This window comes from Amborella trichopoda, chromosome 8, assembly GCF_054954075.1.
Source record: "Amborella trichopoda isolate Santa Cruz 75 chromosome 8, AtrichopodaSantaCruz75HAP2 v2.0, whole genome shotgun sequence".
In the NCBI taxonomy this organism is placed as follows: domain Eukaryota; kingdom Viridiplantae; phylum Streptophyta; class Magnoliopsida; order Amborellales; family Amborellaceae; genus Amborella; species Amborella trichopoda.
Window position 1 is genome coordinate 30,322,718 of NC_142343.1, and position 24,764 is coordinate 30,347,481.

Below are 24,764 nucleotides of genomic sequence, written 5' to 3' on the forward strand. Positions count from 1 at the left end.
ACCTTGCACACCATATCCATTTTATAGCTTTTAACTTCCTTAGAATTTATTCATGTCCTCGATGTGGGATTAATCCCACCTACTCCCTTCCTCTCTCTATCTCTCGCTCGTTTTTAGTCGCTTTAAATTTTTGAATGCGCCAGCTTGCCACGCACTTTCTCTGTCTCTTTCTTTTTTTGGGTGAGTTTCTCTGAATGCCCAGCCTGCCATACACTTTAAATTTGAATTCCATGCCAGCCTGCACAGACACATTAATTTTTAATGTGTATGTTGACTCTTGTTAAACCATCTCATTAATTATTTTATGCCTTATATTGATAGATAATAAAAAAATAAAAAAAATAAAAAAAAGTAGTTGTATGTGTAGGATTAATCCCACATCAAAAATATGTATAGAACCTTACGATGTAAGTTCTATAAAAGAGTGGTTTAAAAATGTAAATTATATATAAAATAATAAAACAAAAGTTAAATTATATTACAATAAATATGGGTTCGGGTACCTATTGGGTCGGGTATTGCTATAACCGGACCCAAACCCGAGATTTCTCGAGTATCATATATTGGACCCAGACCTTACCTGCAGGTCCAAAACTTGGATCCAAACTGACCTTACCTGCAGGTCCAAAACTTGGATCCAAACTCAAACCCGTCTCATGATATACCCGCCGGGTCCGGATCTATTGCCACCCCTACCTACTATGAAATTGATTGATTTCCAAAACCCTAAATTCCCATAAACCTATAACCTTATAACCTACGGACCATACTAGGATGATGAACCCTACTATATCCTAACTTAGTCTATAATCCTTAGGAAAACCTAATCTATAATCCTTAGGAAAACTACCTAATCTAGCTACATTAATGTAAACTTATCCAAATATGTCTGAAGATAAGCTAATTGTTCTCGATTTTTTCAGAACAACACAAAAACCTCATAAACTCCCAATCGCAAACCCCAAAACAAGCCCGAATTTAATCAGACTACCACCCTACTGAACTAGATAGAACTAGATAGTCTGTAGAATCATTAAGAGCAAGGCTTGGTTTAGTGACATGTATCACTACGGTTCTGGAGTCCATAAAATTCTAACCAGGTGACGAGGTCTTAGGTTTTATTTTGACTTTATAGAGAGGCATCAATTTTGTTTTGATGATGGATTGACCCAATTAGAAGCCTTAGAGGCCTAATCCTATCAGATTTAGAATTCTAAAGATAACCTAGGACACATCATCCTAATTGAACTGGAGCTTACCAAAATTCCTATATAAACCCCCCCACTATTCCCTTTTAGAATAAAACCTACAATCTCAACTTAATTGGAGAAACCCCTTAGGCTCGAGTCCCAACCCTAGAATCCTAACCCTAGGTCTCAAATCCTAGTTATTGATTCTCTACAAACCCTAATTTGAGAAAAGCCTCAAAAAGAACATACCCTAAGCCATCCAATCCTAAGAAGAATATATCCTCGATATAGTTCAGTTTAAGTTTTTAAAATAAGAGAAAGAAGACAAAGTAAATCAACTCACGTTCTGATACGGGTCTCAACTCCAGATTCCAAGTATCTCAAGCCAACCCGCCTAGCCGAGGTGCTCTTTCTTTTTCTTTAATTTAGTTCAGTTTTTAGTTTTTAGTTTATTTTCTATTATATCTATTTTTCATGCTTCTTAGTTTCTATTTGTCTTTTGTATAATTTCAAGTCAGCTTTTCTGATATATTGGAATTTGGTGGGCCCACTATTCTCTATCAAAATTGTAATTGTTTTAGTTCGAAGAACATATTAGAGAGGATTTCTTTGTAAGATCTTTCTGGATTTGATTGTAAAAAGTGGTTTATCATTCATTAAATTCCGTATTCTCACTATTATATAAAACATATCGTACAGTAAAGCCCAGTCCTTTAAACAAAACTCACGACCAAATAATTGAAAATTCAAGACTTATAATGTAGACATCAAACCATTAAAGTAGTGAACCCATGCTATAAGAAACTATTTCCTTTTTTTTTTGTTGGGTAAATTGCTATAAAAAAACTCCAAATTCAAACACGATCAAATTTCAAGAAAAATGAGTGAGAATAATGCATGGGAAAATAAATGGATAAACACTTAAGTACCAACAAAACCAGGCATCCACTAACCTAAATACCCAAATTAGAAGTGACATTCTGAGAAATTTGTTCATGATAACATCATAAATTAAATTTGAATTCAGAAAGTCAAAAATCAAGAAAACCAAATCAATTTAAAGCATCAATAGGCAAATAGAAATACAATGAGGCACATTGTTTAACTAACGGGCAAGCTTTCTATGCTTCCCCTACAGCATAAAACTTATATATTCCCCTTATCCAACCGTTCATTCTGAATGGAGGGTTAAGATTGCTCCAATCATAATATCATGTCTCTATACTATTCTATTTTTAAGTTTTGTTCTATAAACTATTTTGACACCAAATTTTGGACGTCCAATCGTCTATTAAACTTGCACTAGTGAAAAATATAAAAAATATATTCTCAATAAAATAAAATGATCAAAATACCATTGAAAGATTTAAGGGGTATTTTGGTCATTATATTTTATCGAAAAATTAATTTTAATATTTTTTATAGGTGTGTCACAATGAGAAGATGGCACGTACCAAATGTCATAATCATAAAATTTGTATAAGAAAAAACTAAAAATAAAATGCTTTGAAATACAGATCTAAGAGCAAACGGTGAGTGGCTCTCTTGATCAAAGTTGGCGGCTGGATGGTAGAGAAAACATAGATCTTCTATGCTGTAGGGAAAGTATAAAGACCTTTCCCATAACTAAGGGCAAGCCCTCAATAAATCCCAACTCCATTAAGTCAAAATTTCAAATAATCAATATCTTAAAGCATTGACATGTATACGAGTGAGGCCAGTATTGTGTTCACTGTACAATGACTAAGGCCTTTATTGTGCTCCTTCATATTGTTTGATAATTAATATTCAAGAAAACCAGGATATATTGGTAGATATATCACAAACCAATGAGTCAATTGCTATGCTTGTTCATATTGTTTGAACCAACAAGCCTTGCATCAATTCCTGGCTAGAGAAGTTCTACATCTCCCTAATATTATTCAATTTGGCTTAAAAAATGCCCGGTACGTGATGGACTCCTTCATCAACCTATCTTTTATGTAATCTTTTATCCAATAATAAGGAAAATGGAGAAGAAGAAGAAACCCATCCGATGAAAATATCGAGGAAGAAAGAAATAAAATATTGACAAAAAAATGACTATTCTCATTTAATTCTCAAAACCTGATAAACAATATAAGATAGTAAACAAGTAACATCCTTAAAGAATAGCTATGCAAAATTAAGGTCTGGTCAAGTAATTAAACAGGAAACCACACACATGCATGTATACATACACAGAAACCCATGTCCTGCAAATGTGAGACAAACAATTGCAATATGGGAGAACAGAAAATTCTCATCCAATCCCTTGAACAATGGATTTCTTAATATCCAATGCACAGAGGACCTAAAGTGCACTAGGACCCTGAAGAGAGAGGGAGAGGGAGAGAGAGGGAGGGGGGAATCCTCAACATAACTTAAATGTTTATTCTACAACTTTATTGGCATCGTCTTGGCCTTGGGTTCCAAACAGGAACCTTCTAAGGGATTTCCCCTTTTTCTCTTCCAAAAAATTTTCATTTATATTACGGGGCATGCCACATGTGTTGGGTTTATGTGGCCTTTAAAGGCTTTATAAGTGTGTAATGAAAAACATTTATTATAGTGGAACATAAACTCAGTGGGAGTGTAGTCCTTGGGGACCATATTAAGCAAATAATGTTTGCTGATACGAGACTGTACTTGACGATCTTGGCCAGTTGGTTGGAAAACCCAAGATACTTGGGCATAGAGAATAAACCGAGAAGGGTTCTGGGTTATCCCTTGATGAGGTCGAAGCTTATGCTTGGATGAAAGAGCCGGGGACCGTGTGACCCTTGTGTGTGATGGTAGGTCTACAGAGACGGGGGCCAAAACCTCATCTATGATCCATCACACGATATGCATATCGATAGATCGTTCGAAAAAACCTGATATCCACCTTTGGATGAAGTGTATACATGTGCGAGAGATACCCCTATGCACCATAGAGTTATGGTCGCATCAAGTCGTAGTCACATTGACTCGTCTCTAAGGGAGGACCTGTAATCCATAAATTGGGATTGCGACCCATTGGCTCATCGGTCAGACTTTAGTGACCCGCTAATGAGTCCCGGCTTGGACTGTGAGGCATGGGAAACACTGGGGCAGTTCGATAAAGCAAGTGTGGTCTGTAGTCCACAGTTGAAGGTGGAGTACCTCATTATTACAGATTGAATTCTTAAACCATATGGATCTATTTCCCATCAAATTAATTTAATTGTGTTCATTTTATTATAAAAATTATTTTAGATTTATTATTTGATTTTTTTATGAATCTTTTAATATTTTATTTATGTTTTTTGGACTTATAAAAATGAAATAATTGATTTTACAAAGTTATAAAATTCAAATAATGTTTTACAATTATTTTGTAAAATCTCATGGGGGCACATAGTACACATAAGTCCACCATGTGACAAATGGTTGGGCCCCACATGTGCCACACATGGGTGGCACGTCCCACCCCTTGCATGCTTCCTTCTCATTGCTTTGAAATCAAGAAATCTATTTTTGGTAAGTATATCTTGATCCATGTGGTCAAATTGAAATATGATATATTTTGACCAAATCTTATCTAATTGAGATAGCAAATATTAACTTGATATCTTTTGAAATATTCTTATGGAATATATGAGATGGATTATGCAATTTTATGGAATGCATGATATTTTAATAGATTTAATTTATTTAAATATATTGATGGGAAAGTGGTTTAAGGAAAGGGGGATAATGGTCCACGCACCTTCCATAATATTGATGGCCCATTTATGGAATGGATGGCTCAGATCTCTCACCCCACAAGTCACCCTGATCAACAGTCCATATTCAACCTTAAGAAAGAGGCAAACTGTGAGAAACCCTAAACCTAACTTTATATTATAAATAGGGTGTACCCTCCCCTATTCTCTATACCTTCTCTCTCTCATAACTCTCTCTCTCAGCTCTCTAGAGGGACGTGCCCCACTCTCTCTCCTCAAGGTTTCTCTCTCTAACACTCTCTCTCCTAAGACCTATAAGGGGCACGCTCCAACCCTAGGCCTCCTACTCCCTCTCTCTCTATTGACCTAAAGATACTAAGGGTTGGGAAATTAGGATTAAACCAAAATTAATTTTGAGGTTAGCGTTTTATAGAGATTTAAGGGTTCTTACTCAGTTTGACCAAAATTGGCTTTCTCAGTTCAAGATTGAAGCTAGACCGCTGATCCCACGCCATCAGATGTTGGTGACTCGGTATGAGGTGTAATAAGCCCGGTTGAGATATTCTCCGACGTCTTCTTTTATTTCATACAAATTTATTTTTTATTCTCAAGCGTAGTGTTTAGTTTTATAAATGGCATCAAGTAGTTGAGTTTTATTTTATTGTTAAGTTGCCTTTATTTTGAAATATTTATTGATTGTAATAAGACCATCTGTAAGTGATCTTTTTGCCAAAGCAAATGGGGTGATTAAAAAAAAAATTATATTCACCGGCAAAAGGTAACATAGGTCTTACTTTTATTGGTATCAGAGCTAGTTTTACTTGATTGCCATTAGAAACATTTTCTTATTTTTGCTTGAGAATAGAAAGATATGGCTGCATGTACCTTCATCTCAGAGATCCTAAAAATCGAAAGGTTTGATGGGACCAACTATATGTGGACCTATAAATGTGACCACCAAAAGTAGAAAAAGATATTTCATCACTTTTATAGATGACCACTCTCGATATAACTATATGTACCTTATTCATACAAAATCAGAAGCCCTAAAAAAATTTAAAGAATATAAGGCCGAGGTAGAGAATCAAACCGACCTGAAAATCAAAGTCCTTATAATCGATAGAGGGGGGGAATATTTATCTGACATTTTCAAAGAACTCTGCATTGAAAATGGAATTATCCATCAATACACCATGCCTTATACTCCTGAACAAAATGGTGTAGCTAAAAGACGAAATAGGACCTTAGTTGAAATGGTAAGGAGTATGATGAGGCATGCAAATCTCTCCTTAGACTTTTGAGGAAAAGCCGTGTTGATGACATGCTACCTCCCTAGTCGGACTCCCACAAAATGCTACCACACTTACTCCTCGCCAAATTTTCACATGTCGTACTCCCTCCCTTGATCACCTGAAAGTTTTGGGTTACTCAGCCCATGTCCTTATCCCATACCAAAATAGAACCAAATTGCAACCCATGACTGTCAAATCCATTTTCATTGAATACCCAGATCATGGTAAGGTATATCTATTCTACAACCTTGAAACAAGAGCGGTCATTGAGATTCGCGATGCTCACTTCTTCGAGGAAAAATTCCTTGAAGCAAGGGTAAGTAAAAAATAAGCCGACTTCTTTGAGGAGGCGAAAGACAATGATGTAGTTCGAGAACCTGAACCTGAAACTGATCCCCCTAAAGAAAGTGAGTCGTTACCCTAACCAAGACGAAGTAACCGAGTCAGTAGATTACCTCTGTACCTAGAACAATTTGTTTACCTTGTGGAACATTTTGATTGAGTTGGAGAAGATCCATATTTTGAGCCTAAAACCTATCATGAAGCCTTATCATGTCCTGAAAGGGAATACTGGGTAGAAGCCATGAAAGATGAGTATGCTTCCATTAACCAAAACCATGTGTGGGAATTAATACATCTACCTCGAAAACATAAGGTCATTAGTTGTAAGTGGATTTTTAATAAAAAGTTGAACTCTGAAGGGAAAATAGAAAAATACAAAGCTAGGTTGGTTACAAAAGGTTTAATCCAGAAAGAAGTGATAGATTATGAGAAAACTTTTTTTCGTATTGCCAAATATCCATCCATCCGAATCCTTATAGTTATAGCAGCCCATTTTGACTTTGAGGTTCATCAAATGGATGTCAAAATAACCTTTCTAAATTGAGACTTAGAAGAAGAAATTTACATGACCCAACCTTAGGGATTTGAGGAGAAAGGGAAAGAGAACCTGGTATGCAAACTTAATAAATCCTTTTATAGCATGAGACAAGCATCGCGACAATGGTACAAAAAATTTCAAGAGACCCTTGCTCTTACATGTTTCTCTACAAATAATGAGGATTATAGCATATATCAAAAGGTCAGTGGGAGTAATGTGATCTTTATATCGTTATATGTGGATGATATGTTAATTGCTCAATTGCCTTAGTAGTAGAGACAAAAAATTTTCTTGCACAACACTTCGATATGAAAGATCTTAGAGAAGCTTCATATGTGTTGGGCATCAAGATAATAAGAAATATGAGAGAAAAGACTATCCAACATTCCCAGACAACCTACTGTAAGATGACACTGAAAAAGTTTGATATGAGTATGTGTAAGCCTATGTCTACCCCAATTGACAAAAAGTCGAAGCTTAGTAATAAAATGTGTCCTACTGAAGACATAGATATAAGAGCCATGTAGAGAGTGCCATACATGAGCGCAGTTTGGTCCTTTATGTATGTCATGACGGGAACAAGGCCTGACTTGTCCTTCATCATGAATCTGGTGAGCCGTTTCCAAAGCAATCCAGGAAATGAGCATTGGAAAGCAGTAAAAAGAATTTTCAGATATTTAAAGGGGACCATGAACTATGCGCTCACATATAAAGGGATACTTGAAATAGTAATAGAGGGATATTCAGATGCAATCTATCTCGCGGATCCAGATGACGTGAAGTCTACATCTAGGTATGTGTTTATGCTTGAAGGGAGTGCGGTTTCTTGGAAGTAAAAGAAATAAGATATAGTGACATTATCCACCTTGGAAGTGAGGTGAGATTGAAAGAGATCGAGATCAGCTACATATCTACAAATTTTATAATTGCAGATCCTCTGACTAAGGGAGTTGTCCCTAATGTTTTTGTAAGACATGTGAGAGAGATGGAGATGAGAGAAAGTGAGGAAGAGGGAATGTAACGCTTTCAAATGCCAAATGGGAGATGTTGGGTCTATGTGGCCTTTAACGGCCTTGTGAGTGTGTAATGAAAAACATTTATTATAGTGGAACATAAACTCAATGGGAATGTGGTCCCTCGAGGACCATACTAAGCAAATGATGTTTGCTGATACCGGATTGTGCTCGACGATCTAGGCCAGTTGGTTGGAAACTCAATTTATCGAGGCATAGAGAATAAACTAAAAAGAGTTATGGGTTATCCCTTGATGAGGTCGGAGCTTATGCCTAGATAAGTGAGCCCAGGGACTGTGTGACCCTTGTGTGTGATGGTAGGCCTATAGAAACGTGGTCCAAAACCTCATCTATGATCCATCACGTGGCATGCATATTGATAGATTATTCGGGGAAGCCAGATATCCAACTTTGGGTAAAGCTTATGCATGTGCGAGAGATACCCCTATGCACTATAGAGTTGTAGTTGCATCAAGTCGTAGTGACATTGACTCGTCTCTAGGGGATCTGTAATCCACTGACCGGGATTGTAACCCCTTGGCTCATCGACCAGACTTTGGTGACCCGCTAATGAGCTCCTGCTTGAACTGTGGGTCATGGAAAATACTGGGTCGGTTCGATAAAGCAAGCGTGGTTTATAGTCCACAATTGAAGGTAGAGTACCCCATTATTGCAGATTGAATTTCTAAACCATATGGATACATTTTTCATCAAATTAATTTAATTATGTTCATTTTATTATAAAAATTAGTTTAGATTTATTATTTGATTTTTTTATGAATCTTTTAATATTTTATTTATGTTTTTTGAACTTACAAAAATGAAGCAATTGATTTTATAAAGTTATAAAATTCAAATAATGTTTTAAAGTTCTTTTGTAAAATCTTATGGGGGCTCATAGTGCACATAGGCCCACCATGTGACGAGTGGGTGGGGCCCACATGTGCCACATATGGGTGGCACGCCCCACCCCTTGCATGTTTCCTTCTCATTGCTTCGAAATCAAGAAATCTATTTTTGGCAAGTATATCTTGATGCATATGATCAAATTGAAATATGGTATATTTTGATCATATCTTATCTAATTAAGATAGTAAATATTAACTTGATATCTGTTGAAATATTCTTATGGAATATATGAGATGGATTATGCAATTTTATGGAATGCATGATATTTTAATAGATTTAATTTATTTGAATAAATTGATGGAAAAATGGTTTAAAGAAAGAGGAATAATAATCCATGCACCTTCCATGTTGATAACTCATCTATGGAATGGATGGCTTAGATCTCTCACCCCAGAAGTCACCTTGATCAACAGTCCATATTCAATCTTAAGAAAGAGGCAAACTGTGAGAAACCCTAAACCTAACTTTGTACTATAAATAGGGGTGTACCCTCCCCTATTCACTACACCTTCTATCACACCCAAAGAATTTACAATTCTGTTATTCCTGATATGTAACAGTCAAAACATATATACATCTCTTGATAAGACAAATTTGCAGTGGAGAATTCTTACAAAGTAACAAAAGAAAGCTTAAAAACAAGTACAATATCTTCCAAAGTTGCCCTTGACGAGTACTCAAAGTGAAACCGTAGTTATCCTGAAAAAATGTTTACCATAGTTTGATGAGTTTGGCTACTCAGTAAGTGATCATCATAATCCTAACAAAATAATCATGATTGAAAGATATAAATGAACTTTCAAAATGGAGGTCAATTAAAAACAATGCGAGCACTAGCATTTATAGATAGCAATTTCACTTTCAGAAATTCACAATTAAACATAATCCAAATGATTGAAATGCATATAACATTTTATCGGCAGCGCATAATTCAAAATATTTAACAAAATTACCCTACTGGCGTTCCAAGTAGGTCACCTATATATCCCATCAGCGTCCTGATGGGTCCACTTAATCCCTATCGGCGTCCCAGATAGGTCTACTTAATCCCTGCAGGTCCACTTATACCTTACCGGTGTACCGGATGAGTCCACTTAATCCATACCGGCGTCCCGGATAGGTCCACTTATACCTCACCGGCGAACCGGATGAGTCCACTTGCATACTTAAAATATTTCTAAATCTCTTTGAACATTCGAAAGCAGCAATATCATGCACTCAACATATCACTGACATCATTAATATGAATTTCACTTAAACCATTAATAACAGTCACTTTCAAAAATAACCAATCAAATATTTTGGGCTCAAATTTTGAAAGGTAGCAGTTCGTAAAGACATTCTAGCATAATTGCCAATTTAATATGTATAGAAAAACTTTTATAGAATTTCAAGAATACAGAATTATCACAATTTATGAGATGCCAATTCACAAATAAATATTTCACAGACAATGCTATAATCAATTACAAAAATATCAGTTTTCAGATAATAAGGCGGTCATTTGCACATGAAATTTACAATGTCTAAATATTCAAAAACAATAGAAAGAAACCTCACAATTTTACTAAAAGCAGAAATATCATATTTATTTCTAATAATTTTACAGTATCTAAAATTTTCTAACAATAGACAAGAAATATAAATAAATTTATTTTTAAAAATTTACAGCATTTAAAATTTCTAACATAGATAAAATATCACAATTTTCTTATAAATATTATTTTTCATAATAATGAGGTAGCTTGCGCATAAAATTTATCACGCCTAAAATTCATGATAATAAATAGAAATAATTATTTCATTCATTTTTAAAAAGAACGAATTATTTTTCAAGATAATGAAGTCACTTACCTAAAATATTTTGAGAGGGAGCTTTCGATAAAAATTTAGCTAGAGAGAGAGAGACCTCAAAATTTTCTAGGGTGGGAATCCTCGCCTCTCGTATTTAAACTCTTACGACACCTTATAATAATATTTTATTAAGTTACACCTCATACACGAGGTGTAACGTATATATTAAACGTAAAATCTTTTAAGTCCCACGCAACCAACGGACGTGTTAAAGGGAAGGTAAAAGGTTAACAAAAGTGGTGATGGTCCCTCAGGACCATCCATCACTTATAAAAGTTTATTTTCTCTCTCGTTTTTTTTTTTTTTTTTTTTTTTGAAATTTTAGTATTATTACATTCTTCCCCCCCTTAAAGAATTTAGTCCTCTAAATTTTTTTACCTGATTATTGAAAAAGATAGGGATATTTTTCTCTGATATCGTCTTCTCGTTCCCAAGTCGACTCCTCTCTTGACTGGTACTGCCATAATACACGGACCAAAAGAATCTCCTTCTTGCGCAACACTTGCACCCTTTTATCCAGTATCAAAATTGGCTGCTCAATGAAGGATAGGTCCTTCCTGATCAGTAAAGGTTCATATTTCAATATATGGGATGGGTCGGGCTGATATTTTCGTAGTGAAGATACATGAAAGACATTATCGACATTTATCAATTCAGGTAGTAAGGCAAGTCTATAAGCGACAAGTTCAATTCTTTCCAGAATTTCAATTGGTCCGATGTAACGTGGGCTTAGCTTTCCTTTCTTGTCGAATCTCATAATGGCTTTTATTGGTGAGATCTTTAGGAAAATTCGATCACCTTCCTCAAATTCAAGATCTCTCCTTCGGTTATCAGCATAACTCTTTTGCCGACTCTGAGCTGTCTTGAGCCTTTCACGAAATAATGTTATCTTATCTGTGGTTATCTGGACAATTTCTGACCCCAAAAGCTTTCTTTCACCCACCTCGTCCCAACAAATGGGTGTCCTGCATTTTCTTCTATACAGGGCTTCATATGGTGCCATCTGAATACTGGCTTGGAAGCTATTATTATAAGCAAACTCAATCAGGGGTAAATGGTCATCCCAACTTCCTGTAAAGTAAATGACACAGGCCCTCAGCATATCTTCTAAGGTTTTGATGATCCTCTCCGATTGTCCATCAGTTTGGGGGTGAAAGGCAGTGTTAAAGGTGAGTCTCGTCCCCATGGCTGACTGTAGCCTAGCCCAGAATTTAGAAGTAAACCGACTATCCCTGTCCGATACAATACTGACCAGAACTCCATGCAGCCGCACTATTTTCTTAATGTACAACTGGGCCAGTTGATCCAAAGTGTACATCGTGCGAATCGGCAGAAAATGAGCAGCTTTGGTCAGAAGGTCCACAATGACCCAAATGCTATCATGTCTCGAATTTGTTCTAAGCAAGTTAGAGAAAAAATCCATAGATATGTGCTCCCACTTCCATTCTGGCACGGGTAAAGGCTGCAACAACCTAGCGGGCCTTTGATGTTCAGCTTTTACTCGCTGGCATGTTAAGTACTTAGACACAAATAGTGCTACCTCTTTTTTCATATTATTCCACCAAAAGGTTTTCTTCAGGTCCTGATACATTTTAATACTTCTGAGATGTATTGTATAACGAGAGTGATGTGCTTCTTCCAAAAATAGTTTTCTTCACACTCTCATCATTCGAGACACAAACCTGACCTTTGAATCTTAGCAAATCCTCACTACATATACAGAATTAATCTCTTTTTCCTTGCTTCACTTCTTCTATAATTGTTATAAGCTGAGGGTCTTTCTTTTGTGTCGATCGGATCTGTTGGATTAGTTGGGGTTCTGCCTTAATGTTGGCAATCATACTTACCACACCATTAATGGACGGAGTCAAGTGCCAATCCACTATTTCCTCTAACAATCTCATTTCTTGGATCATTAGATGAGCTAAGACTCCCGTAGATTTTCTACTTGGAGCGTCAGCCACAACGTTAGCTTTTCTTGAATGATAATGGATTGTACAATCATAATCTTTTAATAAATCCATCCATCTTATCTGCCGCATATTTAAATCCTTTTGAGAGAATATGTATTTCAAGCTCTTATGATCCGTGTATATTTCGAATTGCTGACCATATAGATAATGCCTCCATATTTTTAGAGCGAATACTATTGCAGCCAGCTCCAAGTCATGAATTGGATATTTTTTCTCATATTCTTTCAACTATTTGGATGCATGTGCCACTACTTTCCCATATTGCATTAATACACAGCCCAAGCCTTTATGTGAAAATCACTATAAATCACAAATCCCTCACTCCCCTTAGGAATAGTTAAAATAGGTGCTAAAGTTAATCAAACTTTTAGTTCTTGAAAACTCTCATCACATTCACTTGTCCACTCAAATTTGACATTTTTCTGTGTCAACCGAGTCAATGGGGTTGCGATTCGAAAAAATCCTTTTACAAATTTTCTGTAATATCCTGCTAATCCCAAAAAGCTTCGAACTTCAGTCACATTACTTGGTTGTTTCCAATTCACAACGGCTTCAACCTTTAAAGGATCAACTGATAGACCTTCCTTTGATATGACATGTCCTAAAAATGTCACTTGTTCAAGCCAAAATTCACATTTACTAAGTTTGGCGTACAATTTCTTTTCTCTTAATATTTGCAATACCATTCTTACATGTTGCTCATGTTCCTTCTGATTCTTGGAATAAATTAAAATATCATCGATGAATACCACAATAAATTTATCCAAAAAGGGCTTAAAGATCCAATTCATCAAATCTATAAATGTAGTCGGTGCATTGGTTAATCCAAAAGGCATGACTAAAAATTTATAATGGTCATACCTTGTTCTAAAAGCTATCTTGGGAACATCTTCACTTTTAATCTTAAGCTGATGGTATTCAGATGTAAGATCAATTTTTTAAAATACTTGTGATCCTTGTAATTGGTCAAATAAATCATCAATTCTAGGTAATGGATACTTATTTTTCATTGTCACTTGGTTCAACTGTCTATAATCGATACACAATCTCATGATCCCGTCTTTCTTTTTATCAAACAATACCGGAGCACCCCAAGGTGACACATTGGGCCCGATAAAACCTTTATCTAATAATTCTTCTAATTGTTGTTTAAGTTCCTTAAGTTCTGCAGGAGCCATTCTGTAAGGTGCCTTAAAAATTGGGGCCACCCCTGACAATAATTCAATTTCCCTTTCAGGCGGTAATCCTGGCAATTCTTCAAGAAAAACGTCGAGAAATTTTCGGACAACCGGAGTGGTATCCAAATTTATCTCTTCCTTCCTATCTTCTTTGTTATAGGCAAGAAAACCTTGACACCCTTTTCGAAGAAGACGATTAGCTCGAATACAGGAGATTAAATATGATGGGGAGTCTTCTTTGATACCATTAAAGTAAAATACTGGTTGATTCGGAATACTAAAGGTAACCATTTTCTTATAACAATCAATACTTGCATGGTATGCAGAAAGCCAATCTATGCCTAAGATTACATCAAAATCTTGAATTTTCAGTTAAATAAACCAACAGTTCCTTTTCTTCTATCTTTATTACACATGATTTGTACACTATATTGGTGTTAATTGAATTTTCCATCGGTGTGGCTACCTCTAAAATGTATTCTAATTGTTCTGGTTCTACCTTTAAGTGGCATGCAAAGTGTGATGACAAAAATGAATGAGTAGATCTAAGATCAATCAAAACATGAGCTACTTTTTGGAAAATAATAAGAGTACGTTGGATCACTGATTTTGAGGCTTGAGCATCTTGCTCGGTGATCGCAAATACTCTTCCCTTTATCTGAGGCTTTTGAGCTATCTCTTCTTGCTTTGGAAGCTGTTGCATCTGTAAGTTAGGACATTGTCTAATATGATGCCCCAATTTTCCACATTTAAAATAGGCTCCGGTATTCCAATAACAAGGGCTGGATTCATGGTTTTTCCCACATTTCTTATATGGTTCTATTGGGCTTTGAAGTGGCAAGGGCCTTGGCTTCTTGTTTGTCATTTCAAATTGTTGTCGATTAGATGGTGTGGGTCTAACATGGATTTTCTGATTTTTCGTCTTTTGGTAATCTTCGAAATCTTTTTCAACAATTTGGGCTCGATCCACTATTTCAGCATAAGTTCTCAATTTTAAGATTGATATTCTGCTTTTAATAGCTGGCCTGAGACCCCTTTCAAATTTCTTCACCTTTCTTATCAAATTGTTAATCATATGTGGTGCAAACCTGGACAATTCAGTAAACTTAGCCTCGTACTGTGCTACTGTCCCGTTTCCTTGGATTAATTCCAGAAATTTTATTTCTTTTTTGTCTCGAATAAAATCTGGGAAATACTTTTCATTAAATGTCTCTAGAAATACTTCCCAAGTTAAGGGTTTATTTTCTTTAACCAATACTCATTTTGCCATTCGCCACCAATGTTGTGCTTCTTCTTCTAACATAAAAATTGCCAAGGCCACCTTCTTATCATCAAGACATTCCATTACCTTGAATATTTTCTCCATATGCATAATTCATCCCTCGGCTTCCAGTGGGTTTACAACACCCTTAAAAGAAGGTGGGTTCAATTTCTTAAATTGTTCGATATCACTCCCACCATTTCCCGTGACTGACTGCTTAGGTGAATTGTTGTTTTCCATCTGATGTTGCATTAGAGTAACCATACTTTCCAAAGCTTTGTGAATTCCTTCCATAATAGCTTTAGCTATTCTGGATCATGACTTCGTCCCAGTCTGTACACGTAATAAATGTGATTTTAAGTATATTTTTTAAAAAATTTCCTAAGAATCTTTAACCTATTGCTCTGATACCATAATTGTCATACCCCAAGAATTTACAATACTGTTATTCCTGAGATGTGACAGTCAAAACATATATACATCTCTTGATAAGACAAATTTACAGTGGCGAATTCTTACAAAGTAACAAAAGAAAGCTTAGGCACAACTACAATATCTTCCAAAGTTGCACTTGACGAGTACTCAAAATAAAACCGCAGTTAGCCTAAAAAAATGTTTACCATAGTTTGATGAGTTTGGCTACTCAGTAAGTGATCATCATAATCCTAACAAAATAATCATGATTAGAAGATATAAACGAACTTTCAAAATGGAGGTCAATTAAAAACAATGCGAGCACTAGCATTTATAGATAACAATTTCACTTTCAGAAATTCACAATTAAACATAATCCAAATGATTGAAATGCATATAACATTTTATCGGCAGTGCATAATTCAAAAGATTTAACAAAATTACCCTACTGGCGTCCCAAGTAGGTCACCTATATACCCCATCAGCGTCCTGATGGGTCCACTTAATCCCTATCGGCATCCCAGATAAGTCCACTTAATCCCTGCAGGTCCACTTATACCTCACCGGTGTACCGGATGAGTCCACTTAATCCATACCGGCGTCCCGGATAGGTCCACTTATACCTCACCGACGAACCGGATGAGTCCACTTGCATACTTAAAATATTTCTAAATCTCTTTGAACATTCGAAAGCAGCAATATCATGTACTCAGCATATCACTGAAATCATTAATATGAATTTAACTTAAACCATTAATAACAGTCACTTTCAAAAATAACCAATCAAATATCTTGGGCTCAAATTTAGAAAGGTAGCAGTTCGTAAAGACAATCTAGCATAATTGACAATTTAATATGTATAAAAAAACTCTTATAGAATTTCAAGAATACGAAATTATCACAATTTATGAGATGTCAATTCAGAAATAAATATTTCACAAACAATGCTATAATCAATTACAAAAATATCAGTTTTCAGATAATAAGGTAGTCATTTGCACATGAAATTTACAATGTCTAAATATTCAAAAACAGTAGAAAGAAATGTCACAATTTTACTAACAGCATAAGTATCACATTTATTTCTAATAATTTTACAGTATCTAAAATTTTCTAACAATAGACAAGAAAAATAAATAAATTTATTTTTAAGAATTTACAGCATTTAGAATTTCTGACATAGATAAAATATCACAATTTTCTTAAAAATATTATTTTTCAAAATAATGAGTTAGCTTGCGCATAAAATTTATCGCGCCTAAAGATCATGATAATAAGCATAAATAATTATTTCATTTCATTTTTAAAAAGAACGGATTATTTTTCAAGATAATGAAGTCACTTACCTAAAATATTTTGAGAGGGAGCTTCCAATAAAAATTCAGCTAGAGAGAAAGAGTCCTCAAAATTTTCTAAGGTGCGAGTCCTCGCCTCTCGTATTTAAACTCTTACAACACCTTATAATAATATTTTATTAAGTTACACCTCATACACGAGGTGTAACGTTTATATTAAACATAAATGCTTTAAGTCCCATCCAACCAAGGGAGGTGTTAAAAGGGAAGGTAAAAGGTTAACAAAAGTGGTGATGATCCCTAAGGACCATCATACTTATATGGACCATCACTTATAAAAGCTTTTTTTTTTTTTTTTTTTTTTTTTTTTTTAAATTTTAGGATTATTACACCTTCTCTCTCCGAGAACTCTCTCTCATCTCTCTCCTAGAGAGGCATGCCCCACTCTCTCTCCTCAAGATTTCTCTCTTTAACCCTCTCTCTCTCCCCTATGACCTATAGGGGGCACGCCCCAACCCTAGGCCACCTACTCCCTCTCTCTCTCTCTCTTGATCTAAAGATACTAAGGGTTGGAAAATTAGAGTTAAGCCTAAATTAGTTTTGGGGTTAGGGTTTTTTTAGAGATTTAAGGGTGCTTACTCAGTTTGACTGAAATTGGCGTTTCCAGTTCGAGATTGAAGCTAGACCACTAATCTCGCACCATCTGATATCCGTGACTCGGTGTGGGGTGTAATAAGCCCGGTTGAGGTAATCTCCGACATCTTCTTTTATTTCATACAAATTTATTTTTTATTCTCAAGCATAGTGTTTAGTTGTATAAATGACATCAAGTGGTTGAGTTTTATTTTATTGTTAAGATGCCTTTATTTTGAAATATTTATTGATTCTAATAAGGCCATCTGTAAGTGATCTTTTTTGCTAAAGCAAAAGAGATGATTAAAAAAAAAAATTTATATCCACCGGCAAAAAGAAACATAGGTCTTACTTTCAACATGCCCAACAAACAAAGTAGTTTATCAGAACAATGGACTGTGATTGGGTCATGGACTTGCTTCTTGAAGGTTCTCAAGATGAATTACCCCAGTCATTTGATTGATCCCTTCTCATGAGCACTTCCAACTTATGTTCAACCAGAGATGCTTCTTTTGGAGTTCATGGACAAGAAATGCACTAGAACCCATACTCAAATCAAGTGAGTCCTTCTTGGTGCCACTTATAGTTGTCATCAAATCATCTTAGCACCCTGGTGATGCACACAACAATATCACTATCTTATCTTTATCCTTTATTTCTCATCCATCACTTTCAATTTTTGAAAGTGTTCAAGATCGGAAGCTTTTGTCCCCTGTCTCAACCTCAAGTTGAAAAATATGTTCTTCAATAGAATCCAATTTGTGAGAGTAAACACCAGCCAACTTCTTCTACAAACCCTGATTATCTTTTCTCCAACAACATTGAATAAAACAGTATTTTACAAATATAAACGAACAATAACTAAAGCTACAAGTTCCATTTCAAATTATGTTTTAAATATTTTTATAAGTGTATGATAGTGATAAATATGGATATACCAAATTTGAACTTAATCAAATATATAGAATAAAAAATGAAATTAAAATACTCTTTATAATATAAAAAATGGGACTTTAGTGTAAATTTTAAAAGAAAAGTTTATATAAGGTTGCACCGTTAAAATGTAGAACTACAGATGCACCTCAAAATTCCATCGGAAAAGGTTATTTTAATGTTAAAAAAACCTCTAATGAAGCATCTCGCCATTGAGATGTATGAATATGAAAGAAAAAAAAGATTTTGAGTCCCAAAAATAGTGCATTTTGCAATACATGATCTAGACCATCCATTTTCAAGATCTTCATATGCTTATAGATCTGCTTGATTTTAACTATTTTTTTAATTTAAAATTTTATAATTAGATATGAAAATAGATTTTGAGATAATTCTAAGAATTATTTTCACAAAAAATACATGTTATGATAAAATTTGGAGGTACACCTTAATTGGATTATTTAAGGTTGCATCCTTATAGAAACCACACTCAATTTTAAAATATATGAGACTATTTTTAAATTTTTAAAAATAAATAGGATTCTTCTAAATTTTAATTTTTTTTAGACCATTCATTTTGAATTTTGGTTGAATCATCTTTTCTTTTTTTTGGAAAACTATTTTATGCATAAAGGATACACTGTTAGAATAGCGTCCATCCATTGAAGATGGACGTTAACAAATGGTAGCCCCACAAAAATTGAAAATCAACCCTGTCAGAAACTGTCAAAAAAACTTTATTTTTATTTTTAAAATTTATGTATTTATTTCAAGTTCCTACTTATCATGATTGAGATTTTCATTCTCTAAACTTGTGCTAGGTGATATTTGTATATTGTACCCACCGCATACGATATAAGTAGTTTGCACTTCTAAATTTTGCTACAATATGTAGTTCTGGCATCAGAAACCTTATAGTGGTTTGAATTTGTCTAAAAAAAAAAACAAAAAATGTAGTGTTTTGAAAATTTATGTTCAACATTAATTACGAAATTCAAAATTTTTAAAAAGTTACAAATTGAGCAAATCTGTAAAATATTCAAAATCTAAAAAATATATAGTCTAAATAACTTGTTACAAGATGAACTATTCTTACAACTTGGAATTTTTTTTTTTCACCATAATCTTGAGATCAAGATGATTAATAGGAAAGTTTTCCAACTTTGGAACACTCCGTATTGGATTTTTGAGGTACACATTACTTCTATAGTACAAAGTTACAGCCTTATATAAACTTTTTCCAATTCTGAATCTCAAATCCATCTTTAAAATAGATTTTGGAGAGAGGACGTGTTAAATTGATGTGTCGGCTGATTCATCTAAACCTTTATCTTTTTTTTTCTTTTTAAGCGTTCCATTGGGTAGCGACTCACCAAGCACTCTCCTTAATGAGAAGCTCTCCTGTCCATATCTTGTGGGTCATGGAAGGGTGCAGAAGCATCTCCTTAATGAGAAGCTCTCCTGTCCATATCTTGTGGGTCATGGAAGGGTGCAGAAGCATCATTTTAACGGTTCAGATTAAAAATGGTCACATCAAACAATCACAAAAGAATTTTATATTTTATTTATTATATTCATTTAAATATTATCAAATGTGATTACCACATATCAATGACGTTGAAAGGTAAGTTCTATAGGACAACTGTGATACCAACTTTACTCTATGCCACAGAATGTTGAGCGGAAAAAAAAAAGCCCATAAAATAGTGTAGCGGAGATGAAGATGTTGAGATGGATGAGTGACAAGATAAAAAAAAATAGAATCCGAAATGAATTCATTCGACAAAGTTTAGCTGCAGCATCAATAGATGATAAGATGAGAGAGTAGACTTAGGTGGTTTGACCATGTGTGGCATTGACCCAATACAACATTTGTCAAGAGGTGCAAGTTAGTTTAAGTGGAAGGATTGAAAATGACAAGGGGTAGGCTCAAAACGAAATGGTTGGTAGTACTCCAAACACTATGGGGACTTATGACCTCGCTGAGGGTATGGCCTGAAATAAGGCAGAATGGTAGACCAGGATTCGTGCATTAAAAAAAAACTACGATGATGATAATTTACATATTACCAAATAAAAAATAAAATCGATTTCAACAAAAAAGTTGACCACATTACTTGTAAATTGGTTTTAAGGGTATTCTCGTCAATATTTTGGTTCAAATATTTTATTATTTTATTTGGTTGGCCCAAATAAAAATACAACTATAATTCAAATTCACATAAATATAATTTTTATAAAATAAAAAAAAAGATAATTATTGCTAATATACCTATATTTTAAAGAAATTGGAAAAAAAATCTTCCCAAAACCTCGCCCACAACCTTTTTCCCTATTTTCGTGAATTTTTGGATGAAACTACCCTTTACAGTAGTCTTTGTACCGTAAATTATTAATCATTATGGTAATGTAATTACCATAACAAATTAAGATATTACTACCGTATTTTTAATACCGTAATAGTTTAAAAAAATATTACGATAAGTATAGTACTATAATGAGAAAACAAAGCATTACGGTATTCTTAATATCATAATGTTTCAACATTCATTACGGCAATCGCATTGCTGTAGTAGTTTGGCGTATAAACCCTAACAGCAAAACCCTCATTCTGTTGCTCTGCCGTATTTGTTCAAACAAGTACAATCTTCATTCTGCCATTAGAAGGCTGCTGGTTACGGTCTTCTAGAGCTCAATCTCTCTATCCCTCATCACATATTTGAGGTAAGAAATAGTTGTTAGATTAGGGTGTATATTTATTTTAGAGATCAAAATTTGGGTTTTTTTTTATGGCTTTATGATCAATAAAAGTTTAATATTTGATTTGAAACTAAATATTGTTCAAGCTTGTGTAATGGTATCCTGTATTTTGGATGAAAAATAAGTTCATTACCTTATTTGGTAATCCTTCCCTGCATTTTGTGCAACCTAAACTAGCATATGTCAATCACAATAAGACAAAATAAAACTACAAAAAACATATGAATCATTTTCGAAATAGCCTGAAATCCTTGTCGAAATGTTCGACATGTTTTGACATAAGGTCATTACCTTATTTGGTAATCCTTCCCTGCATTTTGTGCAACCTAAACTAGCATATATCAATCACAATAAGACAAAATAAAAATAACACTTTTATGGCATTTCTTTGATAGCATGAGTTCTAGTTTGGAATAGAGTCTAAGTTGTAGATATAGTGGTTTTAAATATAGGTACCAAATTCATGGAATTTTTATTTATGATGCCTTTTTTATGTATGGTGGTATTTTGAACAGTGATCATGTCAGAAGATGCACCCTTCCCTGGAGGTCCTGAGATTCTTATATTGTTCACTAGACAAAGAGAACATATATCACATAAGCTTTGGGAAGAGATGTATGTACAAGTATTTAAAATTATATTATTTGTCTATCATGGAGTTAATCAATATATATAGTTTAGTATCTGAAATGACAAATTCTATTTCAGGATTGGGAAAATACCCTCATAATTGATGAGAAGCCCAATGCAAATTCTTCATGACCGTTAACGAACAACGATCAAATTGATTTGGTCAGAAGATCAGGATTGTATCACCTGACCATAGTGTTGATGAGTCAGCATGACCGTGGCACATCATCTACAATTATCGAGAAGTGGCGCGTAGAGACGAACACGGGGCACTTCAATGTAGACATCAGAGAGATGATGCCTACACTTGAAGATACATGAAAAATTCTTCGGTTAAAGGTGACTGGTGTAGTTGTAATCGTGAAGAGTGGAGAACTACGAGGATCATATAGTCTGTATGATATGACAGCTGCCACCTAGTCGTAGTCATTCCAGTATCCAATTGACATGGTTGAGGAACACGTTTAAGCGGCTACCATAAAACCATAACCACGCTACTCTTCTACGATACACTCGTGCCTACCTCTTATATCTAGTTGGGTGCACAATATTTACGGATTTCACTTATGGTACCGGTTCCTACCATCCATTAACAACTTTTTGAGGATATCGATGTAGTTGGTCAGTATGCATGGGGTGCAACTGTGTTAGCGTTTTTGTTTCGAGCCTTGTCTAAGGTTGTTCATGCTGATCATCAACACCTAAGTGGATCGGCAACTCTCTTGCTAATAGTGGTAGTATCTTAGTGTTTTGATATTTTTTTTAAAGTTCGATAGATATTTGTTGTGATTCTTATTTTTTTATATATGTAATCTAGTGTTGGGCGTATGAGCATTTTCAATTGTTGTACCTAATTCCAAAAAAAATAAGTACAGGGCAAACTAGATCCCTCAGGTGGGCCCCTCCTAAAGAATGAGATAACACTCACAACTTTGGTCTCGTGGGGCGACAGGAGCTTGATAACGGGCGAATAAATGATGTTAGTATAATATAGTTATATTTTGTTTTGTTTATTTATAATTTAATTAATTTTAGATGCATGTTATTTATATTAAAAATTATCTTATTTTTTACGTAGGTCATATGGACCTCATACGATGATTATCTTAAAACAGGAGAGAAAACTGCAGAGGACAAAGATTATGGGTTTCGTGTCTATCAGACTGTTTTGTGTGGCACATACCTCATATGTAGACACATCTATGAGGAGTATATGCCAGATCTTGTGCTACGGCAGTTTGGACTTCACCAAATGAAACCTGCAGATCCCTTGCAATAGGAGAGGAGGGAGAGAATGGGGAAGATCTTTGACAACTAGGGAGATGAGCTAAGAGATAAAATAGATATGTGGACGCATCGCTTAGATTATATTGTTAGGCAGATGAATATATGTTCAATGGGAAGCCGACACGATAATACATTGAGTGGTACAAGCTAATGACTAGACCCCTAATCCATAATCCATTTAGAAAACATCCATCCAAATACACATCTCGAGGTTATAATGCTGAAGATAGAATGGTAATAATTTATTTTCATATTTCATATGACTTGATGCAATTTAGAACTCTCAATAATCTAATTTCATATTTTATATGACTTGATGCAGCCTAAGGACATCAGTCATGCAACTCAACTTTTATTGCAATTCAAGAAATTTAAACCTAATTGGGGAAGCATTAGACGTGCTTAAAATGTATGACCCAAAAGTTGCAGGGGAATTTTGATGATGAGCTGGATGATAACGTGCCAGTATGACATCCTTCTCGACCAGATAAGGGGCCAAGTAATACAAAACCCATCCCCACACCGATTCAACTAGAGGAGCCCAGATGGGAGTTGTGTCATCGTGTTGCAAAACGGGAGCAGAGCAGCTCTGATACAGAGTTGCAGTTACCACAGTGGGCTGAGAAGCTACCAGTATGACAAAAGCATTCATGATGTGTACTTGGCTGGATGCATGGTTGAATGCATAATTGTAAATAAGCCAGTAGTGGTGTTTAAACTATGTAAAGAGGCCATTAGTGCCTATATAGTTTTATGTACATGGCTAGATCTATAGTTGAGAAGTTTTATTTGTATGTGAATTGCTTTGTATGTCAATTGGTTTGTATGTGAATTGCTTTGTATATCAATATATTAGGTACATCACATGTATGACATTCTAAAGTCAGCAAGGTTTGCCATCTTATAGTTTGTAGTTGAAGCAACTCATAAAACACTTTAAGATGCATTACATAGTCCATAGATCTTCTTGATATACACTATTTAAGCTTGAAATTTCATAATTAGAGATGAAAATAAATTTTCAAGCTACCACAAAGATTTTTCAAGCTACCTGATTCATCTTCAGTTATGGAAGTGATTCTACAGTGTAAAGGTCAAATATTAAGCAAGTGATACAAACCACACCCTTATGTATAGGTCAAATATCACAATATACAAACCACACCCTTCTATAGAGTAAATGCACTCTATACCATAAGATGATGATGACATATCAATATAAAGTTTAATTTTTTTTTTTTTCTTATTACAGTCTTTTTAAGACCGTAATGCATGTGAAGAGCATTACGGTACCAACAATATCGTAATGAGGTTTAAAAACATTACGGTACTAACAATACCGTAATGCTCATTACGGTATTGTTAGTATCGTAATGATCTTCACATACATTATGCTCTTAAAAAGACCGTAATGGTCAAAAGTCTACTGGAAATCAAGTGAACTTTTCACCATTACAGTCTTTTTATGACCGTAATGAAGTTTTAAAGAATTACGGTATTAACAATATCGTAATGCTCATTACGGTATTATTAGTACTGTAATGATCTTCACATACAT

The 24,764-nt window shown here is 34.7% G+C and overlaps 1 long non-coding RNA gene across 3 annotated transcripts; it reads left to right on the forward strand.

The window, feature by feature from the left end:
• Positions 1-10,654: 10,654 nt before the first annotated feature.
• LOC110008123 (uncharacterized) lies at positions 10,655-24,023 on the forward strand. 3 transcript variants are annotated; one of them, XR_002282653.2, is made up of 6 exons: positions 10,655-17,710; positions 18,025-18,155; positions 21,805-21,904; positions 21,998-22,898; positions 23,035-23,440; positions 23,529-24,023. It is a non-coding gene; the product is annotated as an uncharacterized LOC110008123 (long non-coding RNA). The 3 variants fall into 3 exon arrangements; XR_016061044.1 differs by lacking the exon at positions 18,025-18,155; XR_016061045.1 differs by lacking the exon at positions 10,655-17,710 and having other exon boundaries at positions 17,727-18,155.
• The last annotated feature ends 741 nt before the right edge of the window (positions 24,024-24,764 follow it).